The 11784-nt window shown below is 63.2% G+C and overlaps 2 non-coding genes across 2 annotated transcripts; both read left to right on the forward strand.

The window, feature by feature from the left end:
* Positions 1-1302: 1302 nt before the first annotated feature.
* LOC131865691 (5S ribosomal RNA) lies at positions 1303-1421 on the forward strand. Its single transcript, XR_009364373.1, has one exon. It is a non-coding gene; the product is annotated as a 5S ribosomal RNA (ribosomal RNA).
* A 7804-nt stretch (positions 1422-9225) lies between these two features.
* LOC131865715 (5S ribosomal RNA) lies at positions 9226-9344 on the forward strand. Its single transcript, XR_009364397.1, has one exon. It is a non-coding gene; the product is annotated as a 5S ribosomal RNA (ribosomal RNA).
* Positions 9345-11784: the final 2440 nt, after the last annotated feature.

The raw sequence follows: 11784 nt of genomic DNA on the forward strand, positions 1-11784 counted from the left end.
GCTGGGTGCTAGGATGGGTGGGTGCCAAGGTGGGCACCAGGGTGGGTGCACCCACCCTGGCCAAGGTGGGTCACGGGGTGGGTCCTAGGGTGGGTAACGGGGTGGGTACTAAGGTGCGTGCCAAGGTGGGTCATAGGGTGGGTGCCAAGGTGGGCACCAGGGTGGGTGTGCACCAACCCTAGCCAGGGTAGGTCACGGGGTGGTTGTCGGGGTGGGCGTCAAGGAGCCAAGGTGGGTGGCAAGTAGCCAAGTTGCGTGCCAAGGTGGGTGTCGGGGTGGGTGCCAAGGATCCAAGGTGGGTGCCAAGGAACCAAGGTGGGTGTCTGGGTGGGTGCCGAGGTGGGAGCCAGGGTGGGTCCCAAGGTGAGTGCAAAGGTGGGTGCCAGGGTCAAGGTGAGTGCCAATGTGGGTTCCAAGGTGCCAGGGTCAGGGTGAGTGCCAATGTGGGTTCAAAGGTGCTAAGTTGGGTGCGAGGTTGGGTGCGAGGGTGGGTGGGTGCCAAGGTGTGCTAGGTGGAAGCCCGGGTGGGTCGGCATCCCATGGGTGTCGAGTTGGGTGCCTGATGGGTGCTTCTTGTCAAGTTTTAGTCGTCGGGACTCATTTCGAGCCTTAGAGGTCGTTTCTTGTCCGGTTGCCCTGTCTTCGACCTGGGAACCCAATTTTGGTCCTCGGGTCCCATTTTTTTTTGTCTCGCATCCCACTTTTGGCCTGTGGCCTTTTCGGGGTCGATTCTCGTTTTGGGCATCAGAGCATGTTTCTTCTCCTAAAACCCAATATTTGTTTATTAAGTCTCGGAACACATTTTTGTTCTCGTGGACCCATCATGGGTCTTGGAACGCATTTGTGGTCCTTGGGTCCCATTTTGCATCCCGAAACTTGTGTTTTGGTGCTTGATCCCTATTTTGGGTGCCCACCTTGCACCAAGTGCGCACCCGGGGCAAACCGAGCGCCTTGGTGCACCGGGGCAAGATCGAGCGTGCACCCGAGGCGCCCCGAACATGCACCAAGGTGCACTCGGCCCACATGTGAGCGCAGGTCGTTGCGCCCGAGGTGGTGTGTGGGCACCGCGTTGCAGACGGGACACTGCACGCACACGACGCCCCCTCCAGGTGCACGCACGTAGGCCGGGCCGGGTGCACACCCGACGCCCTAGCAAGGTGCGCGCACCCGGGCAGGGCTCACACTTGGCGAACGGGGCGCACTTCGCGAGGGAGGGTGTGCACCTCGACGGGGGTGGGTGGCCGGGGTGGATTCGCACGTGGGTCGCGGTTTGCTAAGTACACACTGCGACAAGCTCATAACGGGTGCGATCATACCAGCGTTAGTGCACCGGATCCCATCAGAACTCCGCAGTTAAGCGCGCTTGGGCCGGAGTAGTACTGGGATGGGTGACCTCCCGGGAAGTCCCGGTGTTGCACCCTTTTTTAGTTTTTCGCCGGGCGTCGCAATGCTATTTGAATAAACCTTTTGCCCGTTTGCGTTCTCGTCGGGGCCGGGCCGGGCCGGGGTGCGCTGCCCGCACTACCGCGCGCGCGGGGGCGACACCGAGCGCGCACCCGAGGCACCCCGAGCACACAGGCCACGGTGCAACCCGGGCGTTGTGCGCGCACCCCGGTGCGCCCGAGGTGCTGCGCGCGCACCCAGGTGAAATCGGTGTGCACCTCGGCCAGTGCGCGCTCGGTCGAGTCGCGCACGTTGGCCAAGGTGCACGGTGATGTTTCTTACTCTAAGGTTCCGCACCAGACGCCCGGGACAGGTGAGCGAAGCTGGGCGGGGCCGGGTGCGCGGCCGGGGCAGGTGCACGCAGCTGGAGAGAGCTTTGGAGCACACTTCGGAGCGCACCAATGATGCGCTCCATTCAAAAGTTTCCTGAAAAGGCAAAAAAAGTTGAGATTATAGAATTTCCCACTTGAGAGATTGTAAAAAAAAAAAATTTAAAATGAAGGAAACGCGGGTGCCAAGGTGTGCGCAGCCCAGCCAAGGTGTGCGCACCAAGGCGCCCACCCTGGCGAAGGTGCACGCAAGGTGCGCACCCGAGGCAAACCGGACAATTAACCCAACTTTCGACTTCGCGCGCACCTTGGAGCGCACTTCGAAGCGCTCCTTGGTGCGCACCAATCTTGGGCACCTCGGAGTGCACCATGGCGCCCACCAAGGTGCGCACCCGGGGCAAACCGAGCTCCGACTTCGTGCGCACCTTGGAGCGCACGAAAGGTGCGCACCATGGCGCCCACCAAGGTGCGCAGCCCAGCCAAGGCGTGCGCATCAAGGTGCGCACCCTGGCGAAGGTGCGCACCCGGGGCAAACCGAGCTCCGACTTCGTGCGCACCTTGGAGCGCACAAAAGGTGCGCAACCCAGCCAAGGTGTGCGCACCCCGGTCAAACCGAGCTCCGAATCGTGCGCACCAGAGGTGCACGCCATCGTGCGCACCTTGGAGCACACTTCGGAGCCCTCCTTGGTGCGCGCCGATGTTGCGCACCTCGGAGCGCACCCGGGGAAAACAATGCAATTAACCCGACTTTCGACTTCGTGGGCACCTCGGAGCGCTCTCGGGTTCGCACCTCGGAGCACACCGAGGTGCGCACCTTTGATGCGCTGCCTTCACCAATTTCCAGAAAAGGCAAGAAAACATTGAGAAGGTGTGCGCACCGAGGTGCCCACCCTGGCGAAGGTGCACGCGAGGTGCGCACCCGGGGCAAACCGGGCTCCGACTTCGTGCACGCCGCACCTTGGAGCACACTTCGGAGCGCTCCTTGGTGCGCACCAGGGCGCGCAACCCAGCCGAGGTGCCCACCCCGGCGAAGGTGCACGCGAGGTGCGCACCCGGGGCAAACCGGGCTCCGACTTCGTGCACGCCATGGTGCCCACCGCGGCGAAGGTGCACGCGAGGTGCGCACCCGGGGCAAACCGGGCTCCGACTTCGTGCACGCCGCACCTTGGAGCACACTTCGGAGCGCTCCTTGGTGCGCACCATGGTGCCCACCAGGGCGCGCAACCCCGCCGAAGGTGCACGCGAGGTGCGCACCCGGGGCAAACCGGGCTCCGACTTCGTGCACGCCGCACCTTGGAGCACACTTCGGAGCGCTCCTTGGTGCGCACCATGGTGCCCACCAGGGCGCGCAACCCCGCCGAAGGTGCACGCGAGGTGCGCACCCGGGGCAAACCGGGCTCCGACTTCGTGCACGCCATGGTGCGCACCGCGGCGAAGGTGCGCACCCGGGGCAAACCGGGCTCCGACTTCGTGCACGCCGCACCTTGGAGCACACTTCGGAGCGCTCCTTGGTGCGCACCAGGGCGCGCAACCCAGCCGAGGTGCCCACCCCGGCGAAGGTGCACGCGAGGTGCGTACCCGGGGCAAACCGGGCTCCGACTTCGTGCACGCCGCACCTTGGAGCACACTTCGGAGCGCTCCTTGGTGCGCACCATGGTGCCCACCAGGCCGCGCAACCCAGCCAAGGTGTGCGCACCAAGGTGCACGCGAGGTGCGCACCCGGGGCAAACCGGGGTCCGACTTCGTGCACGCCGCACCTTGGAGCACACATCGGGGCGCTCCCGGGTTCGCACCGGCGTTGCGCACCGTGGTGGGCACCTCGGAGCACACCAAGGTGGGCAGCGAGGTGCGCACCTTTGATGCGATGCCTTCACTAATTTCCATAAAAGGCAAAAAAAAAACGAGATTTTAAAATTTCCGTTTTGAAAGATAGTGAGAAAAAGGGAATGCTGGTGCCATCTTGAGCCCGCCCTGGTGCGCAGCCCAGCCAAGGTGTGCGCACCAAGGTGCCCACCCTGGCGAAGGTGCGCGCCCGGGCAATTAACCCAACTTCCAACTTCGCGCGCGCCAGGGTGGGAGCGCACCCAACAACCGGGCCTGGGAAGAGCCAATGCGAGAAACCCCACCAAACGCTCTGACAAAAAAAGAGGGGGCGCTCCAGTAACCCCGCTTCGGAGCGCACCCTGGGCAAACCCAGCCAAGGTGCCCACCCCGGCCAAGGTGCAGGCGAGGTGCGCACCCGGGGCAAACCGGGCTCCGACAACGTGCACGCCGCACCTTGGAGCACACTTCGTAGCGCTCCCGGGTGCGCACCTCAGAGCACACCAAGGTGGGCAGCGAGGTGCGCACCTTTGATGCGCTGCCTTCACTAATTTCCAGAAAAGGCAAAAAAAAAAGGAGATTTTAAAATTTCCGTTTTGAAAGATAGTGAAAAAAACGGAACGCGCGTGCCATCTTGAGCCCGCCCTGGTGCGCAGCCCAGGTAAGGTGCCCACCCTGGCAAAGGTGCGCACCCGGGCAATTAACCCTACTTCCGACTTCGTGCGCGCCAGGGTGGCAACCGGGCCTCGGAAGAGCCAATGCGAGAAACCCCACCAAACGCTCCGACAAAAAAAGAGGCGGCGCTCCAATAACCCCGCTTCGGAGCGCAGCCGGGGCAAACCCAGCCAAGGTGCCCACCCCGACGAAGGTGCACGCGAGGTGCGCACCCGGGGCAAACCGGGCTCCGACAACGTGCACGCAGCACCTTGGAGCACACTTCGAAGCACTCCCGGGTGCCCACCGGCGTTGCGCACCGTGGTGGGCAGCGAGGTGCGCACCTTTGATGCGCTGCCTTCACTAATTTCCAGAAAAAGGCAAAAAAAAATGAGATTTTAAAATTTCCGTTTTGAAAGATAGTGAAAAAAAAGGAACGCGGGTGCCATCTTGAGCCCGCCCTGGTGCGCAGCCCAGGCAAGGCATGCGCACCAAGGTGCCCACCCGAGGTGCACACCCGGGGCAAACCGGGCTCCGACTTCGTGCAGGCCGCACCTTGGAGCACACTTCGGAGCGCTCCTTGGTGCGCACCATGGTGCCCACCAGGGCGCGCAACCCAGCCAAGGTCTGCACACCAAGGTGCCCACCCCGGCGAAGGTGCACGCGAGGTGCGCACCCGGGGCAAACCGGGCTCCGACTTCGTGCACGCCATGGTGCCCACCGCGGCGAAGGTGCACGCGAGGTGCGCACCCGGGGCAAACCGGGCTCCGACTTCGTGCACGCCGCACCTTGGAGCACACTTCGGAGCGCTCCTTGGTGCGCACCATGGTGCCCACCAGGGCGCGCAACCCAGCCAAGGTGTGCGCACCAAGGTGCACGCGAGGTGCGCACCCGGGGCAAACCGGGGTCCGACTTCGTGCACGCCGCACCTTGGAGCACACATCGGAGCGCTCCCAGGTTCGCACCAGCGTTGCGCACCTTTGATGCGCTGCCTTCACTAATTTCCAGAAAAGGCAAAAAAAAACGATATTTTAAAATTTCCGTTCTGAAAGATAGTGAAAAAAACGGAACGCGGGTGCCATCTTGAGCCCTTCCTGGTGCGCAGCCCAGGCAAGTTGTGCGCACCAAGGTGCCCACCCTGGCGGAGGTGCGCGCCCGGGGCAAACCGGGCTCCGACTTCGTGCACTGCATGGTGCCCACCAAGGCGCGCAACCCAGCCAAGGTGCCCACCGCAGCGAAGGTGCACGCGAGGTGCACACCCGGGGCAAACCGGGCTCCGACTTCGTGCACGCCGCACCTTGGAGCACACTTCAGAGCGCTCCTTGGTGCGCACCAGGGCGCGCAACCCAGCCGAGGTGCCCACCCCGGCGAAGGTGCACGCGAGGTGCGCACCCGGGGCAAACCGGGCTCCGACTTCGTGCACGCCATGGTGCCCACCGCGGCGAAGGTGCGCACCCGGGGCAAACCGGGCTCCGACTTCGTGCACGCCGCACCTTGGAGCACACTTCGGAGCGCTCCTTGGTGCGCACCATGGTGCCCACCAGGCCGCGCAACCCAGCCAAGGTGTGCGCACCAAGGTGCACGCGAGGTGCGCACCCGGGGCAAACCGGGGTCCGACTTCGTGCACGCCGCACCTTGGAGCACACATCGGGGCGCTCCCGGGTTCGCACCGGCGTTGCGCACCGTGGTGGGCACCTCGGAGCACACCAAGGTGGGCAGCGAGGTGCGCACCTTTGATGCGATGCCTTCACTAATTTCCATAAAAGGCAAAAAAAAAACGAGATTTTAAAATTTCCGTTTTGAAAGATAGTGAGAAAAAGGGAATGCTGGTGCCATCTTGAGCCCGCCCTGGTGCGCAGCCCAGCCAAGGTTTGCGCACCAAGGTGCCCACCCTGGCGAAGGTGCGCGCCCGGGCAATTAACCCAACTTCCAACTTCGCGCGCGCCAGGGTGGGAGCGCACCCAACAACCGGGCCTGGGAAGAGCCAATGCGAGAAACCCCACCAAACTCTCTGACAAAAAAAGAGGGGGCGCTCCAGTAACCCCGCTTCGGAGCGCACCCTGGGCAAACCCAGCCAAGGTGCCCACCCCGGCCAAGGTGCAGGCGAGGTGCGCACCCGGGGCAAACCGGGCTCCGACAACGTGCACGCCGCACCTTGGAGCACACTTCGTAGCGCTCCCGGGTGCGCACCTCAGAGCACACCAAGGTGGGCAGCGAGGTGCGCACCTTTGATGCGCTGCCTTCACTAATTTCCAGAAAAGGCAAAAAAAAAAGGAGATTTTAAAATTTCCGTTTTGAAAGATAGTGAAAAAAACGGAACGCGCGTGCCATCTTGAGCCCGCCCTGGTGCGCAGCCCAGGTAAGGTGCCACCCTGGCAAAGGTGCGCACCCGGGCAATTAACCCTACTTCCGACTTCGTGCGCGCCAGGGTGGCAACCGGGCCTCGGAAGAGCCAATGCGAGAAACCCCACCAAACGCTCCGACAAAAAAAGAGGCGGCGCTCCAATAACCCCGCTTCGGAGCGCAGCCGGGGCAAACCAAGCCAAGGTGCCCACCCCGACGAAGGTGCACGCGAGGTGCGCACCCGGGGCAAACCGGGCTCCGACAACGTGCACGCAGCACCTTGGAGCACACTTCGAAGCACTCCCGGGTGCCCACCGGCGTTGCGCACCGTGGTGGGCAGCGAGGTGCGCACCTTTGATGCGCTGCCTTCACTAATTTCCAGAAAAAGGCAAAAAAAAATGAGATTTTAAAATTTCCGTTTTGAAAGATAGTGAAAAAAAAGGAACGCGGGTGCCATCTTGAGCCCGCCCTGGTGCGCAGCCCAGGCAAGGCATGCGCACCAAGGTGCCCACCCGAGGTGCACACCCGGGGCAAACCGGGCTCCGACTTCGTGCAGGCCGCACCTTGGAGCACACTTCGGAGCGCTCCTTGGTGCGCACCATGGTGCCCACCAGGGCGCACCCGAGGCAAACCGGGCTCCGACTTCGTGCACGCCGCACCTTGGAGCACACATCGGAGCGCTCCCAGGTTCGCACCAGCGTTGCGCACCTTTGATGCGCTGCCTTCACTAATTTCCAGAAAAGGCAAAAAAAAACGATATTTTAAAATTTCCGTTCTGAAAGATAGTGAAAAAAACGGAACGCGGGTGCCATCTTGAGCCCTTCCTGATGCGCAGCCCAGGCAAGTTGTGCGCACCAAGGTGCCCACCCTGGCGGAGGTGCGCGCCCGGGGCAAACCGGGCTCCGACTTCGTGCACTGCATGGTGCCCACCAAGGCGCGCAACCCAGCCAAGGTGCCCACCGCAGCGAAGGTGCACGCGAGGTGCGCACCCGAGGTGCACACCCGGGGCAAACCGGGCTCCGACTTCGTGCACGCCGCACCTTGGAGCACACTTCAGAGCGCTCCTTGGTACGCACCAGGGCGCGCAACCCAGCCAAGGTGCTCACCCCGGCGAAGGTGCACGCGAGGTGCGCACCCGGGGCAAACCGGGCTCGGACTTCGTGCACGCCGCACCTTGGAGCACACATCGGAGCGCTCCCGGGTTCGCACCAGCATTGCGCACCTTTGATGCGCTGCCTTCACTAATTTCCAGAAAAGGCAAAAAAAAGAAAAAAATGAGATTTTAAAATTTCCGTTTTGAAAGATAGTGAAAAAAACGGAACGCGGGTGCCATCTTGAGCCCGCCCTGGTGTGCAGCCCAGGCAAGTTGTGCGCACCAAGGCACCCACCCTGGCCAAGGTGGGTCACGGGGTGGGTCCTAGGGTGGGTAACGGGGTGGGTACTAAGGTGCGTGCCAAGGTGGGTCATAGGGTGGGTGCCAAGGTGGGCACCAGGGTGGGTGTGCACCAACCCTAGCCAGGGTAGGTCACGGGGTGGTTGTCGGGGTGGGCGTCAAGGAGCCAAGGTGGGTGGCAAGTAGCCAAGTTGCGTGCCAAGGTGGGTGTCGGGGTGGGTGCCAAGGATCCAAGGTGGGTGCCAAGGAACCAAGGTGGGTGTCTGGGTGGGTGCCGAGGTGGGAGCCAGGGTGGGTCCCAAGGTGAGTGCAAAGGTGGGTGCCAGGGTCAAGGTGAGTGCCAATGTGGGTTCCAAGGTGCCAGGGTCAGGGTGAGTGCCAATGTGGGTTCAAAGGTGCTAAGTTGGGTGCGAGGTTGGGTGCGAGGGTGGGTGGGTGCCAAGGTGTGCTAGGTGGAAGCCCGGGTGGGTCGGCATCCCATGGGTGTCGAGTTGGGTGCCTGATGGGTGCTTCTTGTCAAGTTTTAGTCGTCGGGACTCATTTCGAGCCTTAGAGGTCGTTTCTTGTCCGGTTGCCCTGTCTTCGACCTGGGAACCCAATTTTGGTCCTCGGGTCCCATTTTTTTTTGTCTCGCATCCCACTTTTGGCCTGTGGCCTTTTCGGGGTCGATTCTCGTTTTGGGCATCAGAGCATGTTTCTTCTCCTAAAACCCAATATTTGTTTATTAAGTCTCGGAACACATTTTTGTTCTCGTGGACCCATCATGGGTCTTGGAACGCATTTGTGGTCCTTGGGTCCCATTTTGCATCCCGAAACTTGTGTTTTGGTGCTTGATCCCTATTTTGGGTGCCCACCTTGCACCAAGTGCGCACCCGGGGCAAACCGAGCGCCTTGGTGCACCGGGGCAAGATCGAGCGTGCACCCGAGGCGCCCCGAACATGCACCAAGGTGCACTCGGCCCACATGTGAGCGCAGGTCGTTGCGCCCGAGGTGGTGTGTGGGCACCGCGTTGCAGACGGGACACTGCACGCACACGACGCCCCCTCCAGGTGCACGCACGTAGGCCGGGTCGGGTGCACACCCGACGCCCTAGCAAGGTGCGCGCACCCGGGCAGGGCTCACACTTGGCGAACGGGGCGCACTTCGCGAGGGAGGGTGTGCACCTCGACGGGGGTGGGTGGCCGGGGTGGATTCGCACGTGGGTCGCGGTTTGCTAAGTACACACTGCGACAAGCTCATAACGGGTGCGATCATACCAGCGTTAGTGCACCGGATCCCATCAGAACTCCGCAGTTAAGCGCGCTTGGGCCGGAGTAGTACTGGGATGGGTGACCTCCCGGGAAGTCCCGGTGTTGCACCCTTTTTTAGTTTTTCGCCGGGCGTCGCAATGCTATTTGAATAAACCTTTTGCCCGTTTGCGTTCTCGTCGGGGCCGGGCCGGGCCGGGGTGCGCTGCCCGCACTACCGCGCGCGCGGGGGCGACACCGAGCGCGCACCCGAGGCGCCCCGAGCACACAGGCCACGGTGCAACCCGGGCGTTGTGCGCGCACCCCGGTGCGCCCGAGGTGCTGCGCGCGCACCCAGGTGAAATCGGTGTGCACCTCGGCCAGTGCGCGCTCGGTCGAGTCGCGCACGTTGGCCAAGGTGCACGGTGATGTTTCTTACTCTAAGGTTCCGCACCAGACGCCCGGGACAGGTGAGCGAAGCTGGGCGGGGCCGGGTGCGCGGCCGGGGCAGGTGCACGCAGCTGGAGAGAGCTTTGGAGCACACTTCGGAGCGCACCAATGATGCGCTCCATTCAAAAGTTTCCTGAAAAGGCAAAAAAAGTTGAGATTATAGAATTTCCCACTTGAGAGATTGTAAAAAAAAAAAATTTAAAATGAAGGAAACGCGGGTGCCAAGGTGTGCGCAGCCCAGCCCACCCTGGCGAAGGTGCACGCAAGGTGCGCACCCGAGGCAAACCGGACAATTAACCCAACTTTCGACTTCGCGCGCACCTTGGAGCGCACTTCGGAGCGCTCCTTGGTGCGCACCAATCTTGGGCACCTCGGAGTGCACCATGGCGCCCACCAAGGTGCGCACCCGGGGCAAACCGAGCTCCGACTTCGTGCGCACCTTGGAGCGCACGAAAGGTGCGCACCATGGCGCCCACCAAGGTGCGCAGCCCAGCCAAGGCGTGCGCATCAAGGTGCGCACCCTGGCGAAGGTGCGCACCCGGGGCAAACCGAGCTCCGACTTCGTGCGCACCTTGGAGCGCACAAAAGGTGCGCAACCCAGCCAAGGTGTGCGCACCCCGGTCAAACCGAGCTCCGAATCGTGCGCACCAGAGGTGCACGCCATCGTGCGCACCTTGGAGCACACTTCGGAGCCCTCCTTGGTGCGCGCCGATGTTGCGCACCTCGGAGCGCACCCGGGGAAAACAATGCAATTAACCCGACTTTCGACTTCGTGGGCACCTCGGAGCGCTCTCGGGTTCGCACCTCGGAGCACACCGAGGTGCGCACCTTTGATGCGCTGCCTTCACCAATTTCCAGAAAAGGCAAGAAAACATTGAGAAGGTGTGCGCACCGAGGTGCCCACCCTGGCGAAGGTGCACGCGAGGTGCGCACCCGGGGCAAACCGGGCTCCGACTTCGTGCACGCCGCACCTTGGAGCACACTTCGGAGCGCTCCTTGGTGCGCACCAGGGCGCGCAACCCAGCCGAGGTGCCCACCCCGGCGAAGGTGCACGCGAGGTGCGCACCCGGGGCAAACCGGGCTCCGACTTCGTGCACGCCATGGTGCCCACCGCGGCGAAGGTGCACGCGAGGTGCGCACCCGGGGCAAACCGGGCTCCGACTTCGTGCACGCCGCACCTTGGAGCACACTTCGGAGCGCTCCTTGGTGCGCACCATGGTGCCCACCAGGGCGCGCAACCCCGCCGAAGGTGCACGCGAGGTGCGCACCCGGGGCAAACCGGGCTCCGACTTCGTGCACGCCGCACCTTGGAGCACACTTCGGAGCGCTCCTTGGTGCGCACCATGGTGCCCACCAGGGCGCGCAACCCCGCCGAAGGTGCACGCGAGGTGCGCACCCGGGGCAAACCGGGCTCCGACTTCGTGCACGCCATGGTGCGCACCGCGGCGAAGGTGCGCACCCGGGGCAAACCGGGCTCCGACTTCGTGCACGCCGCACCTTGGAGCACACTTCGGAGCGCTCCTTGGTGCGCACCAGGGCGCGCAACCCAGCCGAGGTGCCCACCCCGGCGAAGGTGCACGCGAGGTGCGTACCCGGGGCAAACCGGGCTCCGACTTCGTGCACGCCGCACCTTGGAGCACACTTCGGAGCGCTCCTTGGTGCGCACCATGGTGCCCACCAGGCCGCGCAACCCAGCCAAGGTGTGCGCACCAAGGTGCACGCGAGGTGCGCACCCGGGGCAAACCGGGGTCCGACTTCGTGCACGCCGCACCTTGGAGCACACATCGGGGCGCTCCCGGGTTCGCACCGGCGTTGCGCACCGTGGTGGGCACCTCGGAGCACACCAAGGTGGGCAGCGAGGTGCGCACCTTTGATGCGATGCCTTCACTAATTTCCATAAAAGGCAAAAAAAAAACGAGATTTTAAAATTTCCGTTTTGAAAGATAGTGAGAAAAAGGGAATGCTGGTGCCATCTTGAGCCCGCCCTGGTGCGCAGCCCAGCCAAGGTGTGCGCACCAAGGTGCCCACCCTGGCGAAGGTGCGCGCCCGGGCAATTAACCCAACTTCCAACTTCGCGCGCGCCAGGGTGGGAGCGCACCCAACAACCGGGCCTGGGAAGAGCCAA

The sequence above is a fragment of the Cryptomeria japonica genome, unplaced genomic scaffold (assembly GCF_030272615.1).
Source record: "Cryptomeria japonica unplaced genomic scaffold, Sugi_1.0 HiC_scaffold_117, whole genome shotgun sequence".
Taxonomy (NCBI): Eukaryota; Viridiplantae; Streptophyta; class Pinopsida; order Cupressales; family Cupressaceae; genus Cryptomeria; species Cryptomeria japonica.